Source organism: Tamandua tetradactyla, chromosome 8 (genome assembly GCF_023851605.1).
Source record: "Tamandua tetradactyla isolate mTamTet1 chromosome 8, mTamTet1.pri, whole genome shotgun sequence".
In the NCBI taxonomy this organism is placed as follows: Eukaryota; Metazoa; Chordata; class Mammalia; order Pilosa; family Myrmecophagidae; genus Tamandua; species Tamandua tetradactyla.
This window is the reverse complement of record NC_135334.1, coordinates 117,617,976-117,637,343: the sequence shown is the minus strand read 5'-3', so window position 1 is coordinate 117,637,343 and position 19,368 is coordinate 117,617,976.

Below are 19,368 nucleotides of genomic sequence, written 5' to 3'. Positions count from 1 at the left end.
GCTCTTGATGTTGACACTACCTCTGATATTTACTTCTCAGGCAGGTTCTCCTTGAAGTGTTGGCTGTTTAGAACTAGAAAATAATGACCTGCCTGAATTTGATCTCTGTCATTCACCCCCTTATCTAAGTTGAGAGTATTTGCCCTATGACTCTGCTAACCAATCCTTTTCCTCATTTATCCCTTTTATCCTCCCACGAGCATGTGGTTAACCCCCATGGCAGTGGGTTCTAACCTTGTCCTGTGATCTGATTCTTGCAGGGCTAGATAAAATGGTCAGGTTAATGAAGATCCTTATTACAAATACTCATCCAGACTACGCTATTGTGTCTCCCTATTGTGTTGGCTTACATTCATCTCTCCATGTGATTATATTCTAGGCTGCATTATCTAAACTTGAATGGGGCAGTAAGCATTTAATGGTGTGGTAAAGCATACTGGTTAATGGGAAGGGGAAGACAAAGAATTTAAAAGAAATATTTTTAGAGGGGAAAGGTATATGCAAATGAAACAGGTATCATAGGTGTGTGAGGAATTTATCAGAGTGCCTTACTAGAGAAGTAGCCATTTCCTGAATTCATAATTCATAATTAGAACATTGATGTAGAGCATGTACTACTTGTCAAACCTGCCCCATATCAATGTGAGAGAGTTCCACAATACACAAAAGTCCACAGATTTAGTAAATCATAAGTATAATAAAGTCAAGGACTGGTTTCTTAATCAACAATATATCTTGCACATTCATGTTTCCTTTAGGAAACACATGTCACCTTAGAAAGGGGTAGTTGAATAAAGTTTCATAAATGGATTCTTTATAAAGAATTCTTCTGGGTTAAGGGAAACTAACAGGGATGGTAAAGCAACAGTGGGAGGTCTTTACTATCCTTAGACCTGAAAGAGCAGAATCAGAGTGGTTACCAGAACTCCATAAGAGCTATAGCTGTAGGAGAGAGCAGATCGCCTGAAAGATGTCTAGATCTTCAGTAAAGCAGAGCAGGCACTGCTCAACAATGGACTAGCAGGGAGAAGCATCAGGAATAAATGCCTGGCTCTTGCTCTTCCCAATCTCCAATCTTCTGTCAGTATCTCCATGGGCAAATTCAGTCAGAACTAACAGGAAACAGAGTTCAGAGGCAGACATACACAATGATTGCTATCTAAGGCACAGAGTCGGATGGAGAAAGGTAGAAAGTGGCTAGTTTGCTAGCTGCCATAATACGATATATCAGAAACAGAATGGCTTTTAAAAGGGGGAATTTATTAAGTTGCTAGTTTATAGTTCTAGGCCTGTGAAAATGTCCAAATTAAAGCAAGATTATAGAAATGTCCAATCTAAGGAATCCTGGGAAAGATACCTTGTTTTTAGCTGGGAAGACACACAGCAAGCTTGGTAATGTCTGCTAGCTTTCTCTCCGGGCTACTTGTTTCATGAAGATCCCCCAGGGACGTTTTCCTTCTTCATCTCCAAAGGTCTCTGTCTACATGGGCTCTCATGGTTTTTGTGGCTCTACCACAGTTCTGTCTCTTTCTCCAAAATGCTTTTTCTTTTAAAGGATTCCAATAGACTAATCAAGACCCACCTGGAATGGGTGGGGTCATATCTCCATCTAATGAAAGGTTGAAACTTACAATTGGGTATGTCACCTCTCTGTGGAGATAAGGTAATTAAGTTTCCAACACACAACACTGAATAGGGATTAAAAGAAATGGCTGACTCCATAAAATGGATCAGGATTAAAATATGGCTTTACTAGGGTACATAATCCTTTCAAAACAGCACATCTGCTATCTAAGACACAGTGTTGGGAGGAGAATGGTGGAGAGTGGCCTTGAAAGAGCAAACAAAAACTAGTCAGCATGACACCCAATACCTAACACCATGACTGGAACTCAATAGATATCTGGTGGGTGGATGGATGGATGAATTGATGGATGGATGGAAGGATGGATAGATGGATGGATGGGTGAATGAGTGAGAAGGAAATTGGAATTTATTTGTTCATTTTAGTGAAAATTTGTCATTTGTCAGCCATGCTCTGGCAGCTCATTTCTAACAGCTCAACCTCTGAATCACCTTATTTGAAGAATTTATAATTGTATGAATCTTGGTATAAGGCAGTTCTTTGCCTTCCATTACAAAATCTTAAAGGGCCAGATATTTGCTATAAATTGTCTGTCATAAGGTAGCCAAGTCAATCTGATGCTCTAGATTGAGATTTTCAGTCAGGAGGAGAAACTTTTGCATTGGCAAAGTCCAGCATTGGTCAGTTGGGGGAGTGGAGGTAGAGACATCAGGTCCTAGTGACCAGTGGCAGCCCTGGAAGTCCTGGCCATGTCCTGTTCTAAACACCGACCTTCCCTTGGTTTCTGTTAATTTTGAGCCAGTTTCTTTCACTCTTGTCTTGATTCTGTGTTTTCCTCATATCCTTCCAATAAATTACTTTCCTGCTTAAGTTAGCCAGAATGTGTTTCCACTGTTTGCATGGCAGGGAGGTGCATGGGGCAAAAATTAAAAATTAAAAATTAAAACTTATGTTTGTCCAAAGGACCAATAGATGCAAGATCAAAATTTTTCTTTCTCCCTTAAAATTCTCAAAGATCTGTCTACTGACTCTTTGAAGGCAAGCATTTCTATATATTCCTGTATTTGTAGCTTTTTTAAAAGCTAACACTGAAAATTCAGCATTGAAAAACTAAACTAATATCCTCAGCCCACTTACACAAAAATTGTTCAATAGTTGGGATTTGTTAATCATCACATTTAACCTGAGTAGGGTCAGGGCAACTTTTCAAGAGACATCAAACATAAAAGCCCATTTGGAAAACAGGTTCCACCATCTTGAAATCATAGAGACTGCTGGGTGGCAAGTATAGGCTTTAAAATTTCATTCTTCTATTTTTCATATACAAAGATTCTTGACCTTGAGCTTTTAAACTCTACATACTGGTCTAATCTTTGGTAGCATATACTTTGGTAGTTTCTCTGATGTGTTGTGAACTAGAGCAGCAAAATGTTTCCATCTCCTAAGTGGCTGAAGCAAATTGTCTTACCAAATGGGATTGCCTTTGCTTTAGATAAATCATTCTCACATCTTGCTCAAGTGTAGCTAAATTCCCTTTGTGCTTTCTTCCAGAAAGAATTTAGTTTAACGTTGAGTGGCTCCTCCAATAACTATGTGACCTTAGGGAAGTTTCCAAATCTCTTTGCATATCATTTTTTCCATCTGCAAAATTGGGATAATTATAGTAAGTATTTCAAACATTGGAAAGGAGGATTCACAATGATTTATTCTATGCAGGTACTTAAAACAGTGTCTGACATATAGTGAGTACTCAGTTAACATTAGCTAAAAAGATACATAAATATGATAAGCAAACATTTAAAGAAAAATGTAATCAATCAGTACAGAAAAGCAAGAATGAAGGCAAAGAAGAGTCATGCACAATAATAAATCATTGTAGTATGACAACTTGGACACTTTCCCTGAGTTAATTATCTTCGGTCATACAATTCAGAATGTTCCTTAAATGTAAACCAATAAACAAAAAGAAATAAATACTGAACAAATGCTTAGCAGGAGCACAATGGTTCTTTGTATGCAGATGAGACAAGAATTTCCCTCAGAAGGCTTCATAAATAGGACAGGTTTTGGTGTAATGAACAGTGCCCTTGACAACATGCTTACAATGAATGAGAGTTCCACAGGGCTGTTTATTATTCAACAATCCTCAGAGTAGGTGGATGGTATCACAGTCACATCTCCTTAACAAAAAGGACAGCATCCTGTTATATACTATGTGGAAGAGGTTCTGGGTATGGGCAAGAGAGGAGAAGGACCAGGAGTGGAAAGAAGAATTTATGTTCTCAGAAGAGAGAGGAGTTACTCAATGATGAGTAGAAAGGCAATTTGGGAAAGGATAACTAAATTAATATCTAGAGATTATAGGGGCACATTGCATGTGGCTGGTGGAAAAAGGAATGAACAGTGATGAAATTTCAGCAAAGAACAGATTCAGATCTGGGTTCTTGGCTTTCCTACGAAAGGAGCCAGGCACAAAATCTGCATTGCTGTCTATGACTCTGGCTCCTACTTCCCTGCTTTCTACCTCGGGCTACAGGGCTTTTGGATGCTTAGAGTTCAATCTGCAATATGTTGAATGTCTGACAACATTTGGGGACTGAGGAAGCTGTCAAAATAAATTGCCCTCATAACACAAGAGGGAAGCCAAGCCCTGCATCCTTCTTGATGCGGTGAACATGCAGGGTTAGCTAGAAAAATAGCACTCTGCTTCAAGCCCCCTGGATTAAGGAGATTAATTGGTCAAGGGTGAATTTCCAAGGACATGCTTGTGGAATTTCTATGTAGTGCTTTGGTTTTTGCAAATAACCTGGAGCAATGCTTTTATGATGCGCACATTGACATTTAGGAAAGGAATGAGCCATTCCATTGATAATAATTTTTAGAATTATTTCTTAAATTGTTTCTTTCTTATCTCAGGTCAGTCACCTTTAACATTGAAATGCCGACCTTTCGCATATGAGAGTTTGGCTGTTGTCAATATCTTCCATTATTAAAATGGGTTTTATGGTTCCTGGAGTGTTTAAATCCCCATTTTTAGTTTAAATTCTAGCACACTGAAAATGAATGTAAAACTAGCTAATGTGAATTTTACTTTAATTATTAATTGATAAAGAGTTTCATTCCTACTTTTGAAACATTTCAATTGGGCCATTTTTTTCATTTTCAATAATAATAGGATTTGGGATACAGAGACTTGGTTTGTGATTTTTACCAATTTGTTAATATCATGCAAACATGTTTTATGACATGAAGATATATTATACCTTTGTCCTAATAAATATTTAATTAGAATATGTTATATAATTACATTTAAAGATACTTTAAAACTAATAAAAATTGGTGTTTAATTCTACCACCCTTATAAAGCAGTGTCATTTTTAACATGCCACTTTTCACTTGTGTGCATAAAATTATATCACTGTAAACACAGTGTACAGACTAATATTCGCATTCTGCTATTTTCACTCAACATTATGTCCTAAAAAATATTCATTATTATCGCCATCTTAGGATTTGATTAGTATTCTATTGTGTTGCTTAATATTTTGTTTTGTCATTAAACATTTACAGCAGTGTTTGTTCCATAATAAATAATCCAAAGCAAAATGGTTAAAAGCCAAAAGCCAAAAGCCAAAAAACCCAGAAAAAGCATTTATTTATTGCTTAATTCTGGGGTCAGCAATTTGAGATGAGCTCAGGTGGTCAGCTCTTCTGGTCTCAGCTGGGATCCCTCATATGTTAGCAGTAAACTGCAGATCAGCTAGAAGGCTTTGCTTTCGGGGGTTAACTTGTTTTCAGCTTCAGCAATGAGGGTGCCTGGACTTGCTCAGATGGTGGCTGGCAGCATCCTAAGAGGAAGAACTACGAGCTAGGATTAGAACCAGCATAAGCTTGCTTTCATGGCAGTTCATCAGACAACGCAAAGCCTAAGGCCAATCCAAACTCAAATGGTGAAAAAGTACACTCCATCTCTGGATGGGAGAAACTATGAGTCTCATTGCAAAGGCCATAGCTACAGGCAGGGGTAGGAACTTGTGGATTCTTTGCAATATTATTTTTTCTATTCTGATTAACATGGTGGTGATCTTCTCTTGCTTATAGATTTGTTTGCTTGTTTCAACTAAATAATATCAATAACGTCAATAAAAATTTAAGGATTAATTCCTGGGAGTGGAATAACAATGGGAGATATACTAATAATGATGACATCAAATTAATCATAGCGTTTAAATCACTTTTGCAACTGTTGATGTTCTCACTTTCTATAGTATCTCATCCCTCTACCCTTTCACAAACTGCTCATTCTCCGTAATGAATAAAGTATATAGTGATACTATAGAAACTGAGTAACTGTTCAATAAATACTAGTTATTATTAGTAGCCTGTTTTTATAGTTAATATATTTTGTTCTTTCCACAAGTTTTTCTGCAACTATGCTACGGCTGTTCTTTCTTTGCTCTATCTAGGATTGATCAATAATCACAATCTATTCTTCCAAAAGAAGTAAATTTATCATTATATAAATGAATGTACATACAGGTCTAAGCCGTTTATTTTGTAGTTACCATGCGATTAGATTTTTTAAAGTATTGTATATGTGTGTATGTATGTTTTTACTTAATTCTCTTGAAACATGATGAAACAGGCATTTTGTTATATCAATTTTACAGCTGAGAAACCTGAGATTTAGAGAGCTAGGGGAGTTGCCCAAAGTCACACAGGATTTATGGTGGAGTCAGGATTTGAATCATGTTGGACACCAATGTCCATAGTATTAAATGCTCTGTCCGTGTCTTCTCCCAGCAATATATATACATTATCACATACATAAATGTTTGCATGATACAATGATTGGGTGCATAGTAGGTGCTCCATAACTAATAGCTTAGAAGCACAGGAATTCACAGCTTTAAATGTTGCTGTGTAAGTTTTAGCAACTTATAATGGAAAGAAAAGACCAGAAGGGTCATAGCAGAGCTAGACTCAGATCTAGGACAGGGGGAAACATAATGGGGAATAGACCAAACTTCTGGCTCAGAAGCAAAAATCTTGTCTTGTCGGTGGGCAAGCAGCATCAGTAGCATCCTTTTAAAAAAAGACAAGATTCCAGTCATCAGACTGCAATTCAGTGTCACTGAGAAAGAGACTGACAAGGACAAGGTTGGTTGCACCCTGGAATGCCTCAGCTACTGGGCAGATAATTCTGACTAGGACTCAGAAATGGGCACCAAGGCATAGCTCAGTTATGGGGCCTTGGACACAGCCGGTGCAGACTGGAAGATAAAATATCAACTCGTCTCATTAAAACTTGATGCTGATTCCAATGGACCACCAAGTCTGTGGAGGGACTCAACCTGCTCATGAGGGGTTCAAAGGGGAGAGAGAAGGATGACAGCTAAGGGACAACCAGGGTCTCCCACGTAGTTACCTCATATACTGGAAAAAATATTTCTTTCTCTTCCTCACCTTATTGTCACCACTCAATTCACATTTAAACCGCTACTGAATTTTAAAAGCTACAGAAAATGTTCTGCTTTGTGAGCTGCTGAGTGACTTTCAGAAATGGTCTCTGCGTGTGGTACAGTTTAGACAAAACCATTGTCTCCCAAACAGTGCAGTAATGACAGTACACGCACCGTGAGTGTCAACTCGCAGAATGGTGCTAGGCAGACCTGACTAGGTCGTCATCTACCTCAAGAGCAGCAGAAGAAAATAAAGAAAGAACCAAATTACCTTATTCATATTTACTGGGCGGTGGGTGGGGGAGGCAGCTATTCAATGGGCGTGTCGCCCTGATGCAATTGACATCTTTGCTTGTGTCCTTGGCTTATGAGCTGAGGACCAACTTAAATGAATCCACTTAAAATGGACAAAAGAAGTACTGACTTTTATAAGGTGGTATCACTTCCATACCTCCTTCATTCTTGTGCCTTGACAAACATATCTGTTCATTAATTCTGAACTCTTTAGCATGATGAAATTGTTTGAAAATTTTCAAAATATAACGATGTAACTGGATGTATAGGTAAAGGAAACCCTTGGGAAATCCATATTTTTTCTTTTTAATTTTACATATTTGTGTGATATATCCCTACATCCACTCTCTCATGCATGCACAATTACACACACATGCACTCGCATATGTGTCTTGCTGGTCACATTAGTAGATGTCAGTGCTCAATGAGAACCCATCACGATTTCAGATAAGTTGAATCTTCTCTGGTTCCTTTTATATTTGGATTTTAGGAAAAAACATGCAGATGTGCAATAAGTCTTGTATATGAATACTGAAGAGAAATCTTTCTTGTTTACCCATGTGTGCTGGTTTGAATCTGCTATGAACTCCAGGAAATTTGTGTTCTTTTAATCCATCTCTGTCGTTCAGACCTATTGTGGGTGGGATCCCTGGATATGTGGTCCACTCAATTCAAAGTGGGTCTTAGTCCTTTACTGGGCTCCTTGTGAGAGATAAAAGATAGTAAAAGCCAAGAGAACTTAGACAGAAGTGTCCTGGGAGAAACAAGCACAGATCCACAGAAGCCCAGAGATATTTTGGAGGGAAAGACTAGCAGATGCTGCCATGTGTCTTCCCACGTGACAGAGGAATCCTAGATATCAGCAGCCTTTCCTTAGAGACAGTATCCTCCTTCTGCTACCTTAATTTGGACAATGCCATGGCCTCAGAGCTGTAAATTTGCAACCTAATAAATCCCCATTGTAAAAAAGGCCAGCCCATTTCTGATATATTGCGTTCTAGCAGCTTTAGCAAACTGAAACACCACATGATCACATGGAAAAGTCCTGAAGAAAAGAGAATGTGAGTGCAATGATGAAATGACAGTGGGTTGCCTATCATTCCAGAGAAAAACAAAAGTCTGTTTGTTTGCAAAATTTCATAGAGATAATGGAAGTGCTTTCTCTATGCCCATCACGTTGATTCGAAGGCATCACTCCAATTCCTTTTATTTAAGGATGGAACACAGTAACAGATTGACAAGGAAAGAAATTAAGTATCTGTAAGCAACTCCAGGCTCCCCTAACCAACTGAAAGCCAGTATTTAAGGCAAGACAAGATCATATTCTCCTAGATCTTTCAGCTCTCAGCTTAGCTCTCTGGGGCTGTCAAAGAGATGCCAAGTCCTGCTGAAGTACCCACTCTCTAGTAGATGCTGAGATTAGAAACTAGCCAGAAAGCCTCAACTTGTTTCTGCAATGGAACAGTCAGTGTCAGCATGTGAGAAACTTACCTCATTGGATGCAGAGGTGACATCTTGATCCATCGGCTTGCCAAAGAGTCAGCAGGACCATGGCAGCTTCTGGCTGTTGGCATCCTGGATTCATTCACTTCCCAAATAGTTAATGCAGCAAATTAACCTTGCCTGATGAACTTCTGCTTACATTTGCAAGGTTCATTGAGCACAGAAGAGATAATAAGCAAAATATCACTAATACTTTTAACATTTTCCCTCATTCCTTATCCCCCAACTTGCTTGTTATACCTTTTCCACTAGAGCTTGTTATGAGAAATTTGTGTCTGCTGCCTGCCTGATAGAATAAAGTTCTATGATGGACAGACATTTTTCTGTTAAGTTTATATCAGCTCCACAAGGATACTGATGAGCTATATTTGTACCAACATCAGATATGCAAAATCCAACTGAGGAAAGGCTGATTTTCGCTCATGCTTCTAAATGAAGGTTATGCCCAAGACCCAGGAGCTCTGTGGCCTGTACAAATCCCTTGGTTCCAAACATAGTGGAACGTACCTAATGTGATTTAATGTTTCAAACTGTTAAGGAGAGAAAACAGGGCCCTGGACTTGTACACCTTTACCCTGTTTTAACTATAGGGTACACATGCATGCCCTGTCTTGTTTCCTCTTCTTTTCCAAATATGGAAAGACATATTAGATTTTTGATTGTATAAGGTAAGACCTGGAGGAGATTTAACAATTAATATTTTATGCACAGTAAGAGGAAGTGCAGAGTGATGGTTACAACTTCAAAGATGTGTTTACAGAAAGTACTGTGCAGTGAACACCTCCTGTGCCAGGCACTGTACTGTGTACACCCACCTTTATAGTTCACAGGTCTCACAACAACCTTACAGGACAGGCAATAATTAGTTTCACTACTTAAAGCTGCAAGAAGTCAGAATAGAGAAGCTATGAACAGTATGTAAGGGCTTTACAAATAGCTTTCCTGCTCAAATCATAATGCCCACCTCTTACCAGCTATGCAACTTTGGACAAATGACTTAAATTCTTAATGTCTCAATTGTCTCATTTTTAAGATGTTATAATAATAATAGCTTCCTCGTATCTTTGCCAGGAGGATTAAGTGGGATAAATAAAAAATCTATTAGTATAATGCCTAATATAGAGGTTCTCAAAGTGTCCCCTAGATCAGCAGCACCTTCCTCTCTGGGAGCTTTGAGAAATGTATGTTCTTGGGACTCACCCAGAACCCCTGAATCAGAAATTTTGAGGGGCAGTCCCCATAACCTATCTTTTAACAAGGCTTCCAGTTTATTCTGGTCCACACTACAGTTTTAGACCCCTGGAGCAGAACTTCGTAAGTACTCAGTAAATGCAAAGTAGAAAGAATACACAGTTCCCCTTTTTTGAAAAGAAACCCATTTTGATCTCGTGTTTTCAATTTTGAACACTTCCCGGCATTTGGATTAATACCAAATGACTGAAAAGTCAAGAAGAGATGAAATGCTCACTTGGAGCACTATGAGGAGATATTTTAAATAATGGGTTGTAAAACTTGCAAATAATAATAATCAAAAGTTTGGAGCACAGCATTAATATGCACAGAGGAGGCTGTAGGTACTCACACATGGAGACTAATTTAATTCCTCAAATTAGTCCACTATAGTTTTATTATAGTTAGTTTTAACTATAGGGTACACATGCATGCCCTGTCTTGTTTCCTCCTTAAATAGTGGAATTGTTTATTCCTTAAATAGTGGAATAAATTCCACTAATTTATTTTGTGATGATAAAAGCTCAAATTTAGCTTAGTATCTGTAGTAGTCAGGGTTCTCTAGAGAAATAGAACCAACAGGAGATATCTGTAAATATGAGATTTATAAGGGTATCTCGTGCAACCATGGGAAAGGAAGAGTCCAAAATCCACAGTGCAGGCTGTGAGGCTGGCACCTCCGGTGAAGGGTCTGAACAAACTTCACAGGAGAGGCTCTCTGGCTGAAAAAGCAGTGAGAGTCTCTCTTCTTCCTTAAAAGCCTTCAGCCGATTGGATTATCTCAGTGGGGAGGGGTGTGCCTTAGTTGATCACTGATGTAATCAGCCAAAGATGTAATCAACTGACTGATGATATAATACACCAGGCTTCAGGTTCATCAAGCAACCACAAACTAACTTTGTAGCAATGGTCAGGCCAGTGCTTGCCTGACCAGATAACTGGGCATCATCGCTGGGCCAAGTTGACATCAGAACCGACCCATCACAGTATCTTATGGGTCAAATCTCAGATCCACTACTTATCAGCTCTTTGATATTGGATAAATTATTTACCTTCTATTTGCTTATTCATTTTTAATATGGAAACAATAATAATAAGTGTCTTATGAGGAATAAACAATACATGTAAGGTACAATTAACAGCGGTGTGCATATTAGATTCTCAAAAATTAGCTATTTAGTAGTAAGCATGTACTTTATGTTCTACATTAAATCATATAATGTTCATATTAACCACACATGTTAAATACTGTTATGGCTATTCTCATTTTATTGATGAGGAATCTGAGGATAAGAGATATTATATAACCACACACACAGATCACTTGGCTACTAGGCACTAGAGCTGGGAGTCATGACTAAAATTTTAATTACAGAGCTGCTCACTTAAGTGAAAATGAGTGAGTAGTTATTGGTATTTCTGATTCCCCCAAGGCCAACCTCAGAAAGATAAACTGTGACTGTCCCCCAAAGAGACCCTGGCTTTGATCTTATCCTATTGTACAGAAGGAGGAATCAGAGAACATTATCTCAAGAACTGTCCTATAGGAAATAAGCAATGTTGCAAGAGAAGAGAAAGAAGATCCCAAAGCTGGAGAAAAATATTCCCTTCCTTTTCCTTCTGATGGAAGCTACTTTGGATTCGGCTTAAGAGAATAGCAGAACTGGAGGCCAAGTGGTATGGTGGGAAGGTGTGACAAGCTGTTAACTCCTTTGGCAAATCTCCTTTCTTTGTTTTGATTTTCCTGTCTCTAAAATTTGCCAGTTGAACTAGATGATTAATAAAGTCTTTTCAAGCTCCATTATTTTCTTTTAAAGTATTTTTCTAGGTATCAGGGTAAAGCCCAATGTATAAGAGGAGATATTTTAAGGCATTAAAGAAATAGACATTCCAATATTTTGGGTTTGTCACTTGATTAGATCATAGCTAAAATTCCTGGGATCTCAAAGTTGTGACTCTGGAGCCAAAGCAATAGTTAACCATTTGACTCAGAACTTTCTAGCTTTATCTCTGCCCTCAAACAAATGCTTCATAATTTTTTATGACATTAATTCATCTCTATCTGGAAATTTCTCTCAATTCATAATTATACAGTTTGTTTAATTTGTGATTATATGGGGTTGCTTAGATAGAAAATAAATTGTGGGGACATGAGAAGTATCTTTAGTAGTTGAATTCCATCTGTAAATCTTTTGTGCTTTGAATCCCAATCTCATCATCTTCTAATTGAATCAATTTTCTCTAGTCATCTAGATGAATCCATGCACTATCTTATAGCAGGGCTAGGATTAGGGAAGCAGCTGTAGAGGCAAAGATGTCAAGAAGTGTAAAAATTAGATAAGTTATTAACATCAAGTAATTTCTACTACCAGAAATCTAAGCATTAAATTATATAAGTGAAAGGGGAAATTTTATGTAAAAAAAAAAAAAAATGCTTTGCCATGGAAGGCTTTGAGGCCAAGTTTTTGTCTGTAATGTTACCAAATGTTGTCTGGATTTGAGGGTGCTGTACGAATGTGGGTGCACAGATTTTTGCCGGGCAACTCCTCTGCATTAAATATATGACACCCAGCAAATGAATTTCCTATTATTCTTGGTAGGCTGTTAGATTTTGTGGAAGTCATTCATGATAATGATCTGGGTTATAATAGAATACAAGAAAGGTTTAATTCACATTTAAAATGTATTTCCAGTGGAAATAATCAGACTCATTTAAAATGGAGACATAGACTGTCAAGTATCCATAGTTCAGACAAAAGGTAAAGTTTTCCAAATTAGCAAGATACTTAAGATTTTATGAGGATGCCATTTTATTACCTTCAACTGCATATAATGCACAAATTAACGAATAATGAAATATTTGACAAGAAGTTCTCCTAATGAGCCTGCTGGCTGGGTCCAGTTCACAGAATGAGTCTGACTGAAGTGTGAACTAAAGACGTGTTCTTTAGGGGTAGGAAGAACAGAGAGAAGTATTTTTCTACTGTTACACAAAACATAGAATTTGGATCCTAATCAGGTACTGAAGACTATTTTATAGATTAAAAAGTGGTCCTAAAAGACTCTCTTTCCCCCAATTATGATGCGGTTCTAAGTGGAAGAATGGGCAAGAAAGTTAGAATTCAGATTATCAAGAAAAGGTGAAGCAAGCATAACAAGTAGTACAGGATTAAATGGAAAATGATGGTTTAGAAGTCTGCTTGTATGTTCTGGTCATCATATGGCCTAAAGGCTAAGATATTGGTAGTCATAGAAGACTTGAAGGTCCCAGACACTATAAATCTGTTCTACTTGAGAATCATCTGTAAACAGCCTACTTACTAATGCTTATCAGGAAATGTTTTTTTTTTCTCAAGCATTTGGTTTAGCATTTGTACTCCCAATTGACTTTGGAGAGCTTTTTAATTTGTTTTGTTTTACATCTCATAAAGCTAAATCTAAGATTCCTCAGTGACACAATCAAACCCTCTCATTTAAGTGCCCTTCAAATTAATGAATTTTATATATTCTATTCATTTACTCTTTTATTTTTAGAGGTACTGTTTTAGAAGTACAACCTAAACACTTCTTAAAGAAACATATATAACACAATTCTTTATGTGGATAATTATATTTCAAAATATATGGTTATAGATAAATGTTTCATAAACTTCTATTTCTAAGACATTATTGTTTTTACATTTTATAATATTTACCTGAGTGTGGCTAAAGATGGAAATTTTAGGTTGTGTATATGTTACTAAAATAAAAACTAAAAAAAAAAAAAACGTTTCAACAGAAGGAAATGAAAGTTCAAGCATAAGACTATTCAAAAGTTTGTATCATATGCTCCCAATTGAATAACTGCTTTGGAAGGTGTTAATATTATTCTCTTATCCTGTTGTGTGAAACCAGGAATGAGGGTCTGCAAGAGCCTCCAGGAAGATTACTTGGAAACAGAACCAGGATCGAGGCTCTGAAGTTTCAGGAAGTAGGTTTTATTAGTCTATGGCCACAGGGCTCAGCCGAGTAGCTTCTGAAATTCTGAGCCCTGATCAGGAGCTGACACAAGATTTTTATAGACAAGGTGGCTCATTAGAAGTAAGGTGTTCCTAATATGACAACTGGAAATGTCTGAAGGAGATGATTGGCTGCGTTAAAGCTGAGTTTACAGAAGCGGATGAGTGGTTCCAGGGGAGGCGGCTCCTAAGGAAGCCTCTTATCTTTGCTTATGTGTACTTTCAGCTGTCCTTGGGGCTGGGAGAGTTTCCAAAGAGGGAGTAATTTAAGTAAACAATGAGGGGTGCTCACTGCCAGGGGTCTGTGTGCTATAATCCACACTTTACTTCTTTAGGAATATGAGAAAGATGATGAAAAAGGATATTTGTAAACCAAATGAAAACTGAAAATACATAAGCAGCATATTCTAAGCAGTAGAATGAGATGAATGGATTTCCGTACAATATAGCATGTAATTTCAAAGGCTTCTGGGTCATACAGACCTGGACATTATCTCTTACTGGTTGGATGAGACCAACAATTCTCTTAATTTTGAAGAGCCTCAGTGTTTCTTAGATAAATTCTGTAAGAGTTTGTGATTATCAGAGGAGGTAATGCATATAAAGCACTTAGCACAGTGTCTGGTGTTAAGTAAACATTCAATAATAAATTTTAGCTGTTTGCATTATTAACCATCACGAATTTCCTTAGCAAACAGTTTATTGCTCCTGCCACAACCTATTCCTCACTGCCACTTTTCTATACATGCACACATACACACCTACTGATAAGAACAGACATGGAAAGGAAATGATAAGAAAAATAAGCAGAAAAGCTCTGGGCAAGAAATTCAGGTTCTTAGGTTGAAACTTAGCCACTTTCATTGACTTGTTGAGTCACTTGGGTAAAATAGTCTATCGCTGCAGTCCTCAATTTCTCTGTAGTTAAGATGAAAACTTTGGGTTACAATTGTTTGTTGATAATAGATCCAAAAAAAATGGAGTTACACACCTGTGTAAAGGTACCAGAAAGGTTAAGAACCTCTTCAGTGAGTCTTTTGTTTAGTGATTTATAAAAGGTAAGAGAAGCATTCTTAAATAATCTTTCTTATTTTATCTTAATAGACTTATTCTTAACTGTGTATCACATTTCGATCTCCCTTCTCTTACCCAGTCCTCTTGATTCTTCCTTGATCATATCAAATAAAGCCGTTAATCTGTGTTCTAAGTACACATGGTTCTTACCATCTTCTTTGTACATATTACATTCACTGTTCAATAAATGTTTTTCAAACCTACTATATTTACTAGGCATTGCATAGAAACAATGAGAAGCATTCCTTTGCTCTTGGAGAGCTTATAGCCCAATGAGCAGACAGGAAGTTAAACTGATAAATTATCCATAATAAGTTGAGTACGTGGGTGACAGTAGGTATAAAACATGAGGGGAGCTGCTAGGAGGCAAATGACTAGAGTGCCTGAAATTTTTTCTGTACCAGACGGTGCTTGAACTGATTTCTGAGGATCAGTAGGAGTTATCCAAAGGTTGAATTATGGAAACTATAGTCCCAGAGTTCTAATCATCAGGAATGAAGTACAAGAGACCATAACATGTGGTAAACAATGTGAAAAATACTTGGGGAGTACATTGGAACAATGGGATCAGATAATGCAGGGTGTTTAATTCTACTTTTAATAGCTTTGTTGAAATATAATTGACATACCACAAAATTCACTCATGTTAAGTGTATATTTCAAAGATTTTTTACTAGATTACACACATCACCACAATATAATTTTTGTGCATTTTTATCACCCCCTCCAAAAAAAACTATGTGCATATTTATGGTCATTTTCCATTTCCACCAGCCGCCCTAGGCAAACGCTAATTTATTTTATGTTTTTATAAATTTGCCCTTTCTAGACATTTAATATAAGTAGAATAATACATTATGTGATATTTTGTGTCTAGCTTTCCTCACTTAGCACGATGTTTTGAGATAAACTATATTATAACACAAATCAGTACCTTGTTCCTTTTGAATAGTTCTTCCATTGAATGGATAGATCACATTTTGTTTATCTATTCCTCAGTTGATGGACATTTTGAATTTTTTCCACTATTTGGCCATTATGAATAATATTGCTATGAACATTTGTGTTGACGTCTTTGTGTGGACATATATTTTAACTTCTCTTGAGTGGATACCCAGGGGTAGAATTGCTGAGCGATGTGGTAACAATACATTTCCCATTTAAAGAAGCTGCCAAACTGTTTTCCCAAAGTGGCTGTAGCATTTTCCATTCCCACCTGCAATTTATGAGGGTTCCAATTTCTCCACATCCCTGATACTACTTATTATCATTTTCATTATGGTTGTCTTAGTGGATTTCAAGTTATCTCGTGGTTTTAATTTGCATTCCCTAATAACTTGTACAGAATACTCTCATGGGTTTCTTGGTAATTTATATATCTTCTTTAGTGAAATGTTTATTAAAATCTGCTGCCAATTTTTAATTGGATTATTTGACTTATTGTATTGTAAGTGTTTTTTTACATATTCTATATAAAAATTCCTTATTGTATATAGATGATTGCAAAGGTTGTCTCAGTCTGTGGCATATTTTTTCACTTTCTTTTAAAAGTGTAAAAGTTACTGATTTTGATGAAGTTAAAGTTTATCATATTTTTCCCATTTTTGTTATGCTCTTGGTGTTATATCTAAGAAATCTTTGCTTAGCCCAAAAACACAAAGATTTACCCCTAAATTTTTATAAGACTTTTAAGCATTTAATTCTCACATTTAGGTCTATAATCCATTTTGACTTAATGTTTGTATATAGTTTGGAGTAAGAATATAAACTGATGTTTAGAAGATGGACAGCTAATTGTACCAGTACCATTTCTAGTAATAACAACTTTACCCCCATTGAATAGTCTTGGCATCTTTATGTAAGAATTTATTTCTGAACTCCCAATTATTTGCCATTGTTCTCGGTGTCTATTCTTATGTCATTACCACATGGTCTTGATGATTATAACTTTGTAGTAGGTTTTGAAACCAGAAAGTGTAAATCCTTCATCCTAGTTCATCTTTTTCGAGATTCTTTTGGCTATTCTTTTATGCTCTTTTAAGGAATATTACTTTATCCCGTAGGCAATAGAAAACCTTTATTTGGATGTTTATCATCCTTACCAGACTATAAGCTTCTATAGAGAACAAAGGTTATCTCAATTAGTCCTCTATCTATAGCAGATGGCACACTATAAAACCTCAAAATGTGTTTATTGAAGACATATTCACATTATGCAAGATGACATTATGATGCCTAGTGTAATTATTTCACTAATGTCATTATGCAAGATGACATTATGATGTCTAGTGTAATTATTTCGCTTACCTAGTGTAAATATTTGATAGGCTGCATTGGAAAAAGCACTGGATTGACAGATGGTGAACCTGATTTCAGTCCCTCTTCTGTGATGGACTAGCAGTTGACCTTGGAAAGTGAGGAAACACTCTGAGCTCTGGTTTCTACATGCATAAAGATGAGCATGCTATATGATTTCTAGGATGTATGCTCACACTAAGACTTTTTGTTAGTGTAAAACATTTTGACCAATATTGGAAAATAAGATGGCATTTTACTAATTAGTTGCTATGTAATAGGCAGTGTAATAAGCAAAAGGGTACAAAGAAATGTAAGGAACAGGCCATGTTTTGAAGAGACTTGTAAACCAGGTCAGATGGTGGAATATACATATTAAAAATAATGCTTTAGTTTTCAACTTTTATAAACACTTCTGAAGATTATTATACCTTCTTTCTTTGATGCCTTACCTTCCAGGTGGCTGGTTTTCTTTTATATTGGCTTTCAGGTACTGAACATAATTCTACAGAGTTCCAGTTATACTTGGCAAGTCATCAGCCTTTTCATTCCAACACACTGCAAGTTTCCTTATTCCTCAAATCTTGCACAGTAGCATAGGCATTAAGTAAGGTACATTAGCATTCTTTGTTCTTATGCCTTAACTTATGTGGCAGAACAATTATCTTCTGTGCCATATTTGGGATTTTAGAGATGAGCACAGGGTCGTTTAAATCCAGTGAGCACATTTCCTCTGCCCTTTGGTCAGAAGCATTGCATGAAATCTAAAAATGTGGAAGGAAGAGAGAAATGAGATGAATAATCCAAATATAGTAGCTTATTTCAGAGATCATTTACTATTAGAGCAACCAAAAGAAGAACTTCACAAAAATTCTAAGTAGGAAGCTCCAGTTTCATGGTTTGAATTATTATTTTTCCATGAGTGTAAAAAAAGTGTTATTGTAGCTACAAGTTCCTATGGTGAGTTACAGAGAATGTATTTTTATAACAGTTTGTAGCTGACATCAGCAATTACTTTATAATGAATTTAAAAACAAACAAACCTTTGTGAGAGCTATTAATTTTCCTTCTTTCAAAAAAGTTATTTTCTTCTGTGGACATTTAGCTACAAAGCAGGAGTACTGGAGAGTATAAATTGACTAGAAACATAAGTTGTAATGATGAATCAATTTGCATTATCCATGAAGGGTAAAATGCAATAGGCAGGATAAATTGCCTTATATTAAAATTTCTTTAGAGTCCACCCTAATGATATCAGTGAAAATTTCATCTTCTCTAAGGGAGACAGTATAGGGCAATATGAAAATCCCTTTCTGATGAAAAGAAATGCTGTTCATTTAATTCCATTTATAGGTTTTGTCCTAAGGGTTTTATACCAACACAATGGCCTTTTATTAAATGCTCTCTCCGAGGTCAGTAGGGTACAAACAGAGATTCACAAACAGTTTTATTTGAGAATCACAGACTGCTATTTGCTGTAAATGTTTACTTATTTATTTTGCTGTAAATGTTTAGTACTGGAGTTCTTAATATTGTAGTTTTAGAAATGGATCTCAGCATCTTTGGTACAAGTTAACAATTTTCCAGAAAGCAAGCCACCTTAGCTATGCTATTGTTTAGTAGGTTAATGGATCTTATATCCATAAAGGAACCCAATCAGAGAATTCTAGTCTGCAATAACCTTATACTTGAAGGACACTAAAGCTTGTGGTGTGGGATTGATCCCATTGGTTGTGGGATATCTAACCAAAGGCAGAATTTAGAAACTTTCAGGGAGCTGACAATGCAGAGTGGTCACATGATTTTCCAGAACACCTTAGAACAAAATTTACAACAAACCACATCATTTCCGTAATCTCATCCTTGCCTCTCCAGAGTGGAGACTTGGGCCACACAGGTAGGAAGGAGGCAGAGAGGCAATCCTGTG